The sequence below is a fragment of the Capricornis sumatraensis genome, chromosome 11 (assembly GCF_032405125.1).
Source record: "Capricornis sumatraensis isolate serow.1 chromosome 11, serow.2, whole genome shotgun sequence".
Lineage (NCBI taxonomy): Eukaryota > Metazoa > Chordata > Mammalia > Artiodactyla > Bovidae > Capricornis > Capricornis sumatraensis.
The window spans coordinates 33211568-33228660 of NC_091079.1; positions in this window are offsets into that span (position 1 = coordinate 33211568).

Here is a 17093-nt window from a genome sequence, read left to right on the forward strand (position 1 = left end):
TGAGATGGCTGGATGGCATCACTGACTCGACAGATGTGGATTTGGGTGAACTCCAGGAGTTGCTGATGGATAGGGAGGACTGGCATGCTGCAATTCATGGGGTCGCAAAGAGTTGGACACAACTGAGCGACTGATCTGAACTGAACTGAAGTGAGAGGGATATGTGAGATTATTGTTCTTTTTGTCTGTTTTTATTTTCAAATGCCTTATGAATGACCATGTACCCTAGATTATGGGTAAGCAACTTTTTCTTTGTAAAGGGCCAGACAGTAAGCGTTTTAGTTTTTACAGGTGATATGGTCAGTCTCTGTTACAACTACTGAGCTCTGCTATTGTAGCAGGAAACTAGCCAAAGATAATATGCAAGCAAATGAACATGACTGTGTTCCAGTAAAACATTTGCAAAAATAGACAGGACTTATATATCCATCAATCCTAAAGGAAATTAGTCTTGAATATTCATTGGAAGGACTGATGATGAAGCTGAAGCTCCAATACTTTGGCCACCTGATGAACTAATTGGAAAAGACCCTAATGCTGGGAAAGACTGAAGGCAGGAGGAGAAGGGGATGACAGAGGATGAGATGGTTGGATGGCATCACCGACTCAATGGACATGAGTTTGAGCAAGCTCTGGGAGTTGGTGATGGACAGGGAGGCCTGGCGTGCTGCAGTCCATGGGATCGCAAAGAGTAGGACATGACTGAGCTGAACCGATATACCTATCAGTTGATGGACATTTGGGTTTCTTCCACATTTTGGCAATTATGGTGAATATTGCTACTATTTGATAGCATCTTTTGAAGCACAAAGCTTTTTAATTTTGATGAAGTTCAGTTTATCTTTTTCTTTTATTGCTTATGTTTTGGTGCCTGTTTAAGAATGCATTGCTTGATCCAAGACCATGAAGACTTACTCATGTTTTCTTCTAAAAGTCCTGTAGTTTTAGTCTGATATTTAATTTTCTCATCCATTTTGAGATAACTTTTGTATATGATATTAAGTACTTTCATTCTTTTTTCATGTAGATATCCGGTTGTCCTAGCCTCATTTGTTGAAAACACTATTCTTTTTCCCAAGTGTATTGTCTTGATACTCTTGCCGAGAGTCAATTGACCATAAATGAAGGGGTTTATTTCTAGACTCTCAATTCTATCCCATTGATTTGTACGTCTATCAGTAAGCCAGTTCCTCACTGTCTTGATTACTGTTGCTGTGTTGTAAGTTTTGAAATCAAGAAGTGTGACTCCTCCAACTGTGTTCTTTCATTTCAAGATTGTTTCAGCTCTCCTGGGTCCCTGTATTTCCATATACATTTTAGGATCACCTTGTCAATTACTCCAAAAAAGCCAGCTGGGGTTTTGACAGGGATTGCAATGAATCTTCAGATAAAATTCGGAAGTATTACCTTAAAACAACATTAATTTTTCTAATCCATGAGCATGAGGTATTTTTCTATTTATTTATGTCTTCATTAATTTCTTTCCGTAGTGTTTTATAGCCTTTATTGTACAAGTATAGTACTTCTTTTCTTAAATTTATTAAGTATTTTGTTCTTCTTGATGCCATTGTAAATTGAACTGTTTCCTTAATTTTATTTTCAGATTGTAAGTGTATAGAAATATATTTGATTTTTATATACTGATTTTGGGTCTTATAATCTTGATGAATTCATTTATTTGTTTTACTGTCTTTTTAGTCCACTCCTTTTTTTCTACAGACAAAGTTATACTATCTGCAAAATAGAGATAGTTTCCTTCTTCCTTTTCAGTCTGGATGTCTTTTATCTCTTTTCTTTGTTTAAATTTTCTGGCAAGAACCTCCAGAACAATATTGAATAGAAATGGGAAGAGCAGATATCTTGTCTTATTCCTAACCTTAGGGGAAAAAAGTTTCAGTGTTTCATCATCTTGTAAGATGTTAGCAGTGTTTTTTTCACAGATGTCCTTTATCATTTGAGGGAATTTCTTTCTATTCTGAGCTGGAGTGTTTTTATCATGAGAATGTTGGATTTTGTCAAATTGGTTTTTCAGCTATTGAGATGACATTGTGATTTTTAAGCTTTATTCTGCTGATATAATGGGTTATATTAATTGCTTTCTGTATGTTGAACCTGGGCTTTCTCAGGGACATTTTCTGTTAACTACTTTTTTTCCTTTATGTGGGCCATATGTCCTTATTTCTTTGCATCTCTTATATTTTTTGCTATTGTTATTGAAAATTGGACTTTTTCCCAAAGCAAAAAGCATTGTATTGAAATATAGTTGATTTATAATGTGTTCGTTTCAGGTAGCCAGCAAAGTGAATCAGTTACATAGCTATCTATCTGTCTCTCTCTATTCTTTTTCAGATTCTTTTCCATTAGAGGTTATTACAACATATTGAATATAGTTCCCATATACTGCCATATAGTAGGTCCTTATTTATTTGTTTTATGTATAGTACTGTGTGTCTGTTAATCCCAAACTTCGAATTTATCTCTCTTCTTCCTTTTCCCTTTGGTAACCATAAGTTTGTTTTCTATGTCGTTGAGTCTATTTCAGCTTGTAAATAAGTTCATTTGTATATTTAAAGATTCTACTTATAAGTGATATCCTATGATATTTGTGTTTTTCTGACTTTGTTCACTTAGTATGAGCATCTCTAGGTCCACCCATGTTATTGCAAATGGAATTATTTCATTCTTTTTATGGCTAAGTAATATCCCATTATATATATATATATACACAGCACATCTTCTTTATCCATTCATCTATTGATGGGCATTTAGTTTGCTTCCATGTCTTGGCCACTGTAAATAGTGCTGCTATGAGCATTGGGGTGCATATATCTTTTTAAATTAGTTTTCACCTTTTTTAAACTGGACATTTTAAATAATACTGTGTATAAACTCTGAAGTCAGATTCTCTCTCTCTTTTGTGCTTTATTGTTGTAGCTGCTGTCTGTTTTTTTTGTGACTTTCTTGGACTAATTCTGTAAAACCTGTATTCTTTTGTATTATGTGGCCACCAAAGCCTCTATTCAGTTTGTGTACTGATTAGCTAATGACTGGATAGAGATTTCCTAAAATTCTTTTAACTAATAGTCTAGCATTTTTAAGGACTTCACATGTGCATGCACACGCATGCATGTGTGTGTGTGTGTGTGTGTGTGTGTTCTAAGTGCTCTAGCAGCCTGTTTACAGCTCCAGTTTATCCTAGGTTTCTTGCTCCTACAGAGACTCAGGATAACCATAGGTAAGAGGGTAGACTTTATCATGTCTTTCCTGGACATATGCAGTCCTAAAAATGCACACGGGTTTCTGGATTTCCTAGGAACACACTGAGGCTTTTCCAAAGACCCCTATGGACATCTCATTAACCAGTTGTTCTTTTTAAAAATTTTAGCTAGCCTTTTGTTAGCTCCAACTGTTAAAATATCCTCAGGCAGCTGTGATATTAAACAATTGCCACTGACTGTGTTTGACAAATACTCTGTGGGCAGGGCTCTTCACAAAAAGCAAATTCTGATTAGTTCTAATAAAGACAATCCTTGAAAATGGAGCTTTGTTGTGAACTGTCAAACAGGGCAAATAGTGACAGTTCTCTGGAAATGGGGCTTCTGGAAAGCTCTGAACCCATTTTGTTTCTTTCAGTAGCAACTTGGCTGCTGTTTTTCACAGAGACTGTAGTTGTGAGCCTGTTGGCTCTCAGTGCCATTGAAGAGTTGGGGAGGGGGTGATGGGCACAGATTTAAAAGCCACAAAACTCACTATCCTTGCTGAGATCCAGCCATTCTTCTTGAATAAATGCTACTTGGATTGTTGCAAACCTTTAGTGATTTTTCAGAGTTCTGAAAAAGTTTATTTTGACAGTTTTCACTCGTGTTCACATTGCTTTTATGGAGAAGTGGATTTCAGAGGTCGCCCTCAATCTGCCATTTCAGAACAGTTGATTGTATATTTGGTTTTTATAGCTATATATCAAATTATCACAAACTTAGCTGCTAAAAAACCCCCTAGATATTATGTCATAGTTTTTGTAGGCTGGAAATCCTGGCACAGCGTAACTGAGTCTTACAGCATGTAGGTTGGACTATATGTCCTCTTGTTAAATTTGGAGTCTTCTTCACACTCATTCAGGTTGTTGGCAGAATTTAAATTGTTGTTATAGGACTGAGGTTCCTGTTTCATCACTAGCTGATTCACCTCAGCTCTTAGAAGTCACATTTAGGTCTAAACCATGACCAAGACACTTACTTTCTCAAAGCCAGCAAGAAGAATGTTTTCCCAGCAGTTAAGCTTGAGTCTTATATTACATAAGCTAATCATGGTAGTGAATATCTATCATATTCACAGGACTTACTCAAGGAAAAAGGACTATGTGCTGTGCTTAGTATCTGACTCTCTGTGACCCCATGGACTGTAGCCTGCCAGGCTTCTCTGTCCATGGGGATTCTCCAGGCAAGAATACTGGAGTGGGTTGCCATGCCCTCCTCCAAGGAATCTTCCCAATCCAGGGATCAAACCCAGGTGGATTCATTAACATATGAACCATCAGGAAAACCCAAGAATACTGGGGTGGGTAGCCTAGCCCTTCTCCAGGGGATCTTCCTGACCCAGGAATTGAACTGGGGTCTTCTGCATTGCAGGCAGATTCTTTACCAGCTGAGCCATGAGGGAAGCCTGGAGGGAGTAGCCTAGTAAAGTAAATTTACTAGGTGGTGAGATTCTTGGGGGCCATCTTGGAATTCTGCCTACCGTAGGCTTAATTGTGGGTTTTTAAGGATTTGGTTAAAATATATCATTTCCAGCTATACTTCCTTTATATAGAACTGTATCATATAAATTAACTAATAAAATATTTAAACAACTCTGTGAGATAGGAAGGGACAGTGTTTCTAAATACAGTTTAGAGAACTGAACCAAAAGTCTCAGAGAGATGATATGATTTGCTCATAGGCACACCATTAGTGAGAGGTAAATTAATTCCTCTGACTCTAGGTAGGGCACCCTCTGCCCTAACCCACACCTGCCTGCCATGGTAGAGGTCAGTTCTTTGAGTTTTGTTACATGGTGGTGAGGATGTTAGTACCTAAGGCTTCTTTAAGGGACTTTGGAACAGTCTTCCTTTGGGTTTCTGCATCTCCCATATGTGTATTTGGGGAGAATACCTGAGCATGCAAAATAATATTAACCAGGAGGTTTGATAAAATGGAGTTTTCAGTGGTGAATTACAATTTAAATAGCAGAGAAAATTCCAATTACTTCCAGCAATGTATTTTGAATGCTCCCTCTGGCCCAGCTAGAAGGGAGCAGACAGTCATCTTCTGCAGAAAGTAAATGGAATTTTTATTTTATTTTTTTGAAGTGCCTTGAAATCAGCAGTCTCAAAGCTGGCAATGGGATCTCAGTGAAGACATCATCAGAAGAAATATCAGAAGGTTCTGTAGGTAGTCGGGCATTGACCAAACACACTTACATATGAATTTGATGGTTTTGCAAGTGGGAGAAGAAACTAACCATTTAAGACTAGCTTTCCAACTTTCCTGTATTTAATCTACTGGTTTAGGGTATCCAATCATTTAAAAGATAGTGGGTTCTCATTCAATTCAACCCTTTAAATTATTCTGTCTTTCTACAGCATTGCAGATGGTTGTCTGTAGCCCTCATCAATCAATCCTCCAAATGTCTGAGGGCAGCAGAGAGGGGATTTTGGTTTTCTCTCCAGTTTCTCTTTACCTGGGCCCTGCACCAATTCCCCAGCTGCTGGAAGAAGATGGTTCACACCTACAAAGGCCAGGCCCCTTGCCTCAAGATGGCAATAGCTTGCATGACTTTCATGTTGCAGAGCTCTCTATGTGGTCAGGCTGAGGCTCGATCCAGCTGAGAACCAGGTACTTGCTTAGCTGCCTTCCCTGCCCATCCTGCTTCCTGCATTTCCTCTTTCCTGAGAACCCTCCCCATCAGTGAATCACATTCATCCTATCACTGTCTCAGATGCTGCTTCGATGGCAGTCACCTCAGACAAATAGTAAAGAAGTTCTGGTCTGCCATTTCTCTAAGTTTTGTTTTAAAAAAAAAATCATCCAGGAATTAAAGACTTTGCCTAATCTAAAGAAATATCTATTTGAATAGTATGGAGGTCATTTACCTCTCAACCTCAGTTATCTGGAATATGGCCATGGATATAGAACAGGCCAACATGCAACCAATTTAGATATTGTAAGATGAAAGGCAGTCTGTACACTCATCATTGAAAACAAGTGCAGGCTTTGATGTCTGATAGACAAACAAATGAATGATCCCTATTATGTGTGCTGGACAAGTGAGCCTGGATAAACTTGTGACTTCTCCAGCTCATTGTCCTGTCTGTGATACTTGTCTCAATCTACACACTAACAGTGTTTCTCGGAAAACAAATGGTACAATACGTTAAATGGGTTAATATATATCACCACTTCAAAACCCAGAGCTTTCTTTTATTGTGCGTGTATGCTCAGTCGTATCTGACTCTTTGCAACCCCATGGGCTGTAGCCTTCCAGGCTTCTCTGTCCATGGGATTCTCCAGGCAAGAATACTGGAGCGGGTTACCATTTCCTACTCCAGGGGATCTTCCTGACCCAAGGATTGGACCTGCATCTCTTGCGTCTCCTGCATTAGCAGGCAGATTTTTTACCACTGCCTGGGAAGCCCATTTCTTTTATTATAAGGTCTTTATGTGACAGAGGGCATGGTGTTTTAGTTTGTTACATGCCAATTTCTGTTCAATGCTGAGGCTGAAAGCAGACCCTTTTTCATACACAAAACAAACAAAACTCACCAGCTGCAAGCAAAACAAAATTGAACTTGGATGCTGCCTTTTCTTCCTGTCAGGACAGGACTCTGACTAGTCCCAACTTGAAGGAATTAGATACTAAAAGGCAGGACCAAACAAGGTAAGGCTTCCTGTCAGGTGAGCAGAATATGTGGTGGACAGACAGAGCCAGGAAATCAACAAAAAGGGAACCAGCTGAAAGGAACCTAGAGACCAGAGGCAAACATTTCACCTGCAGCCTGGAGGTCAGCCCAAGGGGAAGAGAGATAAGAGATGCAAAGTTCAGAGGTGAGATTGGCACAGCTCCTTAAGGAATGGGTGAAAGATGAAAGTGACTTTGCTTTAATCCAACAAAAGCAGCTAATATTTACGCAGTGCTTTAGTGGTTAAAGCAAATTCCCAAATATTTTACTGGACTGTGGGCTTCCTGAAGGCAGTGCCTTTCCATTTTGATATCCCAACCACCATGCAGGGTGCCAGGCACCTAACAGCCAATATCAACAGTCATTTGTTAACTAAATGATTGCAAATAGAGTGAAAATGGAGCTATGAGGGGTTTGGGAGCCAATAACATCAGGGACATAAGTCTGGTTTTATTGATTATTGAGTGAGAGTCTTTAGGGTGATCTAGTCTTTTTTGAGCTTTAGTGTGTTGATACATGAAATGAAAATTTAAAATTCATGTATTTATAGGGTTGTTGGGAAATTATACACACATAGTATACACAAAATGTTGATATACGTTAGTTTTATATATATATATGTCATATAGATATTTATATCTACATACACACACGCAAACACACACTCATACACGTTCAACACCGCCTTTGCATCCAGCAAGGTAACCATGATGATATGACAGTGATATGATAATGATAATGAAAGAGTAACTTCCCATGAGGGGTTCCCACTTTTTGTTTTGCTGCCTCCATTGTTTCAGCAAGTTAATTTCCAGGCAGCTCCACCCAAGTAACAAACAGGTTTTAAGCTTCCCACTTGAGACAAGAGCAGATGAGAAAGCTGCGTATGTGGCAAGGTGACCTCTGTTATTAAACCAACACAATAGTTCCAGCTCATTCTCCTCTATTTATAAACTGTTCTAAAGGGAAGTCTAAAAGCCCTGCCATCTCATCCTCTCAGACTGAGGTAAAAGCTCTCACTGCAGGGGTTTGCTGAGCCTTCCTAAGTCTGGGTAACACTGGGCCATGAGCTGGGTGCTTAAGCAGTTCCTCTCTAGGTTAGATGTGATTTTTTTTTTTTTAATCTTCCCAGTTAACTTTTCTCAGTCTGTAAAAATCAGTATCTTTTTGCCTTCATCCCGTTCATTATTGGAGGTCCATACCTTTGCTCTCATCTCCCCAACTCTCACCCTCATTCCGTCAAAATCTGTTTGTGTATGCACCCACTCAGTCGTGTCTGACTCTTTGAGATCCCATGCTCCTGCCAGGCTCCTCTGTCCGTGGGATTCTCCAGGCAAGGATACTGGAGTGGGTTGCCATGCCCTTCCCCAGGGGATCTTCCCAACCCAGGCACTGAACCCATGTCTCTTACATCTCCTACATTGGTAGGCAAGTTCTTTACCACTAGTGCCACCTGGGAAGCTGAAAATCTGTCTGGTGATATAATAGAATTGGTTAAAATCGCATTTAATAGAAAGAATGACAGCTGACTCCCCCTCACTCTCAGTACCAGCAGTCTTGCTGAAACAAGCACACCCACCTATGGTCTGACAAGAGGCTCCAGACAAGAGCTCTCCTTGCAATCACTGTGTTCCCAACCTGCGCTTGTCATCTCCTATGCAATCTGGAGGGCGGGGGAAGAAAGAGCATGCTGAAATCAAAGGCCATGAAATATGATAGTGAAGGAGGAAACAGACGGAGCTGGACTCCATCTTAGGCCAGGCTGCGAACATCAGGCTACACGCACGGTCACCCTCCCAATGGACTCTGAACTTTGTGCCCGGCGTCTATAGAAATGGCATACCAATGGAAAACCAGACCCCCCAGATAAGAGCCTCACGACTTGTACTTGGACTCTCCATTGCCTGAAAGAATATGCGAATTATCTCTGTAACAGAACAAAGTCGTAAATTGCATTATGTTTATCGGGATATGACCACAGTCCTATTGATAAATGTCCACTGTTTATCTAGTCTTGTGACACATGAATCATGGGCTAACTTTGATCGTACCTCTTTTACCTTGTCCAGACTAGTTTCAAGGAATTTAGGGAGGTGGGTTTGAGCAAGTACACTTAGGGTATATAAGCTTTTCACAAAAACTGGTCGGGGTCCTTGGCTAAGAGGAGACTCTGCCTTGGGCCCGCCGGTGTAATAAACTGCACTCCACTACCTGCATTGTCCTTCTGAGTGAGTTTGTTTCCCAGAATGCGTAGCTACAACAATAGATGGCAGCTTTCCTTTAAGGAGTTAGCCAAACATGATTTTGAAATATTTATATAAAATTCAACAGCAGACAAAAGTACTTGGTCCACGTGCACTGTGATGGTCTATATTAACATGAGCCCTTTGGACTGCAAGGAGATCCAACCAGTCCATCCTAAAGGAAATCAGTCCTAAATATTCACCGGAGGGACTGATGCTGAAGCTGAAGTTCCAATACTTTGGCCACTTGATGCAAAGTGTTGACTCACTGAAAAGACCCTGATGCTGGGAAAGATTGAAGCAAAGGGTGAAGGGGCAGGCAGAGGATAAGATAGTTAGAAACCATCACTGACCAATGGACATGAATCTAAGTACACTCTGGGAGCCAGTGGAGGACAGAGGAGCCTGGTGTGCTGCAGTCCATGGCGTCGCAGAGAGCTGGACAGGACTTAGCAACTGAACAGCTGCAGCATACTGACATGAACCACAATCATGTATCCAAGCCGGACTCGAAGCAAACTTCAAGTCTGAAGCAAATGCTCAGCATCAGTTTGCCATGGGTGAATGAAAGTAAACCATTACAGTAAACCAGTTCTACAAGACTCTCTGAAAGACTCCTATTCTGTCTAAGGAAGCTTCTAGCCTGCCTGTAAGCAAGCTGTTGGGAGTATAAGAATTGGTCTCCAACTAGCACTTCTCATGTAATGGAATTTACGACTTTGTTCTGTTACAGAGATAATTCGCATATTCTTTTAGGGTCTAGTTCCTCTCTTTAGAATTCAGGCTACTTAGCTTTTCCCCTTTTTTGGGGGTCTCAGCCAAAACTCTAAAGTTTTTTTTTTAAGTGTTAACTATTTGTTTGTTTATTTTTGGCTCTGTTAGGTCTCCGTTGCTGTGCATGGTTTTCTCTAGTTGGGACAAGCAGGGGCTACTCTTCATTGTGGTGCACTGACTTTTCTTGTGGTGGTTTCTTTTTCTTTTTTCTTTTAAAATATTATTTTTAATAGAGGATAAATTTCATTACAATATTGTGTTGGTTTCTGTCATACATCAACATGAATCAGCCATAAGTGTACATATGTACTCTCCTCTTGAACCTCCCTCCCACCCCACTCATCCTATCCATCTAGGTTGTCACAGATTACCAAGCTGGGCTCCCTGTGTTATACAGCAGCTTCCCACTAGCTATTTTACATATAGTAGTGTATATATGTCAATACTACTTTTTCAATCCGTCCCACCCTCTCCTTCCCCCGTTGTGTCCACAAGTCCTTTCTTTACATCTGTGTCTCTATTCCTGCCCTGCGAATAGGTTCTTGCGGTGGTTTCCTTTGTTGTGGAGCACCAGCTCTAGGCTGTGTGGGCTTCAGTAGTTGTGGTGCTTGGGTTTAGTTGCCCCAAGGCATGTGGAATCTTCCCACACCAGGGATCGAACCCCTGTCCCCTGTATTGGCAGGCCTGCTTAACCACTGGGTCACCGAGGAAGTCCCAAAACTCTTTAAGTTCTATAGGACGTTTGTTGTAATCCTTTTACCCACAAGGAACTGTATCACAAAGAAATTTATTGAAAATGCTGGCGATTACTCAATTTGTAAGAGCAAAAGTTGGATTTAAACCCTGACCCATTCTTTGCCCATGCTAATAGTCTTTCCCATCTTCCAAGTGTCCTCTTTAAAGTTGCCTAGGACCAGAAAGAAGGAATTGCATTTAATCCCATTTTACAGATGAGATAATAAAAGCTTAAAAAGTTAAAAAAAAAAAAACAAACCCCAAACCAGAAACACTTGCTTAAGTTTACCCCTATGGACTGCTTAGAGTCCCAACAGAAAACAGATGGCTATGCAGGGGAGATTACTTTAAAAACAATTTAATAAAAAACTATTTGAAAAGGTAAGAGTGGTATTAGGAAGCCACAGGGATTAGTGTGGTACTTCAGGACTAGTTAGCAACAGGGTTGTTACCCATGGAACTAAAGGGAGGAGAGAAGAGGATTGTGTCCCAAGGGAACCTCGAGATGAGCAGGGACCTCCGGTGGTAGGAGACAGCTAGTCCTAAGTCACACTTCAGGAGGAAGCTGGCCCACCTGCATCTCCTCTCAACTTCCAACCTCCGCTGGGGAATAAACCCAGTGAGGAGCCAGAGGGCACTGGAGCTTGTTGAAGTGGTCCTTGCAGCTGGTGTCCCAGAGCAGAGAGCCCATGAAGGATGGAGAGTGGATCTGGCCCATTCAGTTAGTCACGACAGAACTGGGAGTTGAAACCACATCAAACCCAGTGCCATCTCTCGTTGCCTCTGCCCTTATTTCCTCACTTGGCTGTGACACTTTGTATTGTAAGCATTCTCAGAGAAGCGACCTTTATTTATTTATTTTTTTAACCATCTTTATAAATGGTGCCATCCTGAGCACACAAAGACTTCCAGTTTGTTGACTGAATGAATTAATGGATGGAGGGGCAGTTTACAGATAAACTTGAAACACATGGGGACAGTATAAGCAAAGTGAAAGAAATAGTATGTATTGCAATAACTCCCTCATTTAAACCTGACATATATCAGCACTTGAATTCCTTGATGAGTCACCCAAGTTCATTTGTGTAATGACAATAGCTTAAGCCAGATATGAGCTCAGATCACTAGCTCTGAAGTCAGTCTTTCTCTTTATTAACTCCAGTAGGGAAAATCTCAGGGAAGGACTCTGATTGGCTAGACTTGGATCAATCACTACAATCAGAGAAGAAGGGCCCTTTTATTGGTCCACTTGGGTCACAAGTCCCTCCTATGACAAAGATGGCAGGGCCCATTACTATAAGAAAGAAATTAATCACATAGGTGAGATCATGGGAGGACTGTGATCTGGGTAGTCACCTCGATCTCCATTTTCCATAAATTCTTATTAGGAACAAACTACAACAGGTGATATTTGGAGGCAGACTCTGGGGTGACTGAAAAAAAAAAGAAATGTAGGGGGAAGGAAACTGAAGTTTATTAAACACCCTAATGTGCTATGTAATATTCCAAGTGCTACATACTAGCTCACTTCATTTTCACAACAGTACCACAAGCTTTATATTTTATTCTCAGTTTTTAAAAAGAATAAACTGAAGCTCACAAAAATGCCGTGATCTGCCCAAGATTAAAGTTAGTAAATATAGGCTAAGACTGAATCTAGGTTTTTATAGTTCTAATATCTATGCCCTTTCCTTTGGACCCAACATCTCTTAGTCCTGGAGGCATTGAGGATGGAGGAATAATACCCATCTGCAGAAATTCTGTGTCTCAAGCAGATGTTTCTTCACAAAAATGAAACAGAGCCCTATTTATGTATGGGTCACTCGGTCAGAGCAGACTGAAAATCCCAGCATGTATTGCAGAATAAATACTGTTTTTCATCAGACAAATCCCAATAGAGAGACATTCTAAAAAATATCTGACCCATATTCCTCAAAACTGTAAAGGTCTTCAGAAACAGGGAAAGACTGAGACACTGTTACAAACCAGAAGAAACTAGAGAGACATGACAACTACTTGCAGTGTGTTATCCTACATTTGGTCTTGGAACAGAAAAGAGGTGTTAATGGAGAAATTGGTGAAATCCAAATAAAGTCTGGAGTTTGGTTAAAAATAGTGTACCAATGTTTGTTCCTTGCTTTTGATAAACATCCCATGGTAACATAAGATGACAGTGATAGTGGACATTGGATAAAGAATATATGGATATTCTTTGTACCATATTTACAATTGTTCTATCAGTTTAAAATTATCCCAAAATTTAAAGTTTATTGAAACAAAGCTGTGTTTTGTTTTTCTCCCTCAAGAAAAAACACAAACACTTGTAGAACCCTGGGGCAACCTGTTGGTGGAAGCTCATTACTGACTCTGATGAAGGGGTCTCTCGACCTCCTGACGTAGGGTGTTATGGACTGAATGTTTGTGTCCCACCAAAATCCCTTTATTGAAGCCTTAATCCCTGATGTGATGGTATTTGGGGATGGTGCATTTGTGAGTTGGTTGGATTTAGATGAGGTCATGAAGATGAGGCCCCATGATGGGATTCATGTCTCTATAAGAGGAAGAGAACCAGAGCTGGTTCACTCTCCATTATGTGAAGACACCTGCAAAGGTGACCATCTGCACGTCAGGAAGAGACCTCTCACCAGGACCAAATCTACCAGCACCTTGATCATGAACTTCCCCACCACCAGAACTGTGAGAAATAAATGTCTCTTGTTTAAGACATCTAGTCTGTGTTATAGCGTTATAGTGGATTGGTCTAACTAAGACACAGGGGGTGACATACGTCATTATGGGTCTCAAGCTAAAGGAATAACACCCTAAATAAGATTGCAGCCACATGATGGAGTTGATAACAGTTTAATTTTGCTCAAGTCTCAGGTTCCACCCAAGCACATTTTTCCTGTAGGGAAAATTCCATGCCCTGCTAATATGCCTTCAGTTCAGATGATGACATCTCTAAATCTCACTTACTTCTGTGGCACGTTCGAGTCACCCATCTAGGATGATACCTAAACCATGCTGATAGATGAACAACCCTTGATGAAGGTATCCCAGCATCCCCCTCCCCAGATGCTTCTCATCTCCACTCCTGTCAGTGGCTTCTCTTGTTTCTTTTAGTTTAGAAACACCACAGACCAGAGAGAGGCTTACTAATATGCCTTACTAATGATTCCTGGCCTCAAATGCACCACTTAGATGACTTACTGAAAATGAAGAATGTCCCTCCATTACAGTTTTTACAGATGATAAAACTGCACAACCCCCTGATTATATTATGGCTCCTCACTCCTGTTAATGATGTCTAATTTTTTATCCAGTGGAACATGGAAAGAAATGACATGTACCACTTCCTGATAGTCTGGCCCATAAAAACCTCCCACGGACAATCCTCTCTCACTTAACCCCCTTCCTGGCTTGATGTTGCAGTCCAGGGACTGTTTATGGCTTTGAAACCTCCATCAGTCTGGCTCTGTGTGAGGCAGAACTAACTGGAACTCTAACCCACAGCCCTACCCCTTGCCATCAGGATCATCTTCTGGGGGCATACCGGAGTGAAAAACTTTACATACCTGGGAATTAAACTTTATGTGAGTGAGAAATAAACTTTCATTATATTGAGTCAAGGATATTTCAAAGTTTATTTGTTATAATCACTGGCTTTACATCAATTAAAATAACTATCTCCCTGAGGATTCCTTTTCCACTCTTTCTGATCTTGTCTTCCTCCAAACCTCTCTCCTAACTGTAATTAACAATGTAGATTTCAGCTGCTTACACACTTACAGCCAATGTATTAATAATACTCAGCAAAGAAACTTTTGATTACAAAGAATCACCTCTTTAAAGGGAGGGGTATATTAAATAATGGGCTTCCCTGGTGTCTCAGTGGTAAAGAATGCCGCTGTCAATGCAGGAGAGGCAGATTTGACCCCTGGGTTGGAAAGATTCCCCAGAGAAGGAAATGGCAGCACATTTCAATATTCTTGCCTGGGAAATCCCATGGACAGAGGAGACAGGTGGGCTATAGTCCATGTGGTCGCAAAGAATCGGACACAACTTAGCGACTGATTACACACAATATTAAATCATATTTATTTTCTATGGCATACCATCTTTCATTCAAGCCACAATTACAAGATCCCTGCTATGTTCTCTGGCCTACTGTAGACACTAGAGAGCAATGAAAGTCAACTGCTGCCATCAGCTCCTCCTGGTTTAGTGCTAAAATAGATAACGGTAGTTTGAAAGTCATAGGATTTCATGTAAGTCAAAGGAGGGACATCTAATTCAACTTGGACTTGAACCAGATAAGTCTGCCAAAGGAAGGGTCTGATTTGAATCTTAAAGAATGAATATGAACCAAACAAAGTTTCCTTGGAAACTTCATTTTACATCAGGCCAGAATGAAAGACATATGACTGGGGTATGGGTATGGGGGAGATACACTGGGCATTGTAGCTGGGATCAAATCCTGAAGGTGCATCAAGTTGCAGGTTAACATGTATCTAACACTACTTGTTCTTGTCTTTTAGTTAGATACCATGTCATGATTGATTTCCCAATCCCTACATCAAAGATAATTCCTGTTCCCTGTACAGAGGTCTTCCTGTGTGCTAAGCACAGTCCCTCAGGTAGAGTCATGTCAATGGGGTGATGGAGCCTCTCACCATTGCTCTGAATTGTCACTGTCTTGGGTGTTTCTAGGGTCAGACTCATTCTATGTGGATTTGCTGGGAAGCTTTCATGAAGGGAAAAACCATGGGACTTAGGAAACCTCGATATGGAACACTAAAAATCTTATTTCTGTGTGTTTCAAGAGCCTTTTTATCTTAAGCCACATTATCATCACTGTTGCATTTTGTCCTTTGTACTTATAAAGCTCTTTACTGTTCATAATGGCTTTTACCTAAATGACTTCATTTGTTCTTCCCTGCCATCCTCTACCATTTGCAGGATGGATTCCATGATTTCATCATATAGGTAAAGAGCCTGAGGTCTGGAGAGTTGAGACAATTTGCCTCTCTTCTTCTGTTGGAAGTTAAGCCTCAGGGCTAGAGTTGCAATTGAACTAATATTTTCTAGGCCTTGATTTCCCTGAGACCAAGCATCACATCTTCTAAATATTGTCACTTTACCAGTGCCTTATATAGCTCCTGAGCCTAAATTTGCTGTTTAACATCAAAAAAACATAGGCTTTGAAATCAAAGGAAACCTGTGTTCAGCACTTGGTTCTTGGTACAGTGGGCAAGCCATTTAACCATTTAAGCATCAGGTTACTCATTTGTAAGTGGGCCTATTAATGTTTTTCTCATAGGGCTGTTTTAGGAATCAAATGAGATGATGTAAATGAGGCATTTAGCATAGTGCCTGACACATAGAATTGCTCAATTTATGCTGTCTTCTGGTCTAAGTTATTTTGATTTTTGCCTGCATGCTAAGTCACTTCATTCACATACAATTCTTTGCAACCCCATGGACTGTAGCCCACCAGCCTTCTCTGTCCATGGGATTCCCTAGGCAAGAATACTGGAATGGGTTGCCATGCCCTTCTCCAGTTCTGTTATTTAGTTTATAAAAATTTTCAATATATTCAAAAGTAGGTAGAATGACATAGCTTAGTGAACCATACGTATCCAACTCAGATTCAGAAATTCCCCAGTGGTCCAGTGATTAGGACTTATTGCTTTCACTGCTGTGGCCAAGGTTCAGTCCATGGTTGGAGAACTAAGATCCCATGAGCCACAAGGTACAAACAAAACAAACAAAAAATAATCTCCTTAGATCTTCAACAATTATCAGCTTACAGCCAGTTTTGCTTCATTTCTCTCCATCTTCTTTCCTTTTATATTATTTTGAAGGAAATTTCAAACACTTATCTTTTCATCTGTAAATTGTACAATATGCATCTTTGAAACATAAGTTTGAAAAATAATAATACCCACAATGTAATTATCACTTCCTCCTGTAGAAACACAATCAGAAACAAAAACCTAAACCAAGATTTGTAGCAAGCAAAATAATAGCTCCCAAAGATATTCACATTCTGATCCCCTGAACCTGTGAAAGTGTTACATGCAGTGGAGAATTAACATGGCATATGAAGTTATGGTTGCTAATGGGCAGACCTTAAAATAGGGCGATTATCCTGGATTATCCAAGAGAACCCAGTGTAATCATGAGGATCCTTAAAGAGGAAGAGGGAAACAGAGGGAGAACCAGAGAGAGGGCAGCATAAGAAGGATTCAGCCAGATGCTTCTTGTCTTGAAGATGGAAGAAGGGGGCCCTGAGCCAAGTAATAGAGGTGACCTATAAAAGCTGGCACTGGCAACCCACTCCAGTATTCTTGCCTGGAGAATCCCATGGATGGAGAAGCCTGGTGGGCTGCAGTCCATGGGGT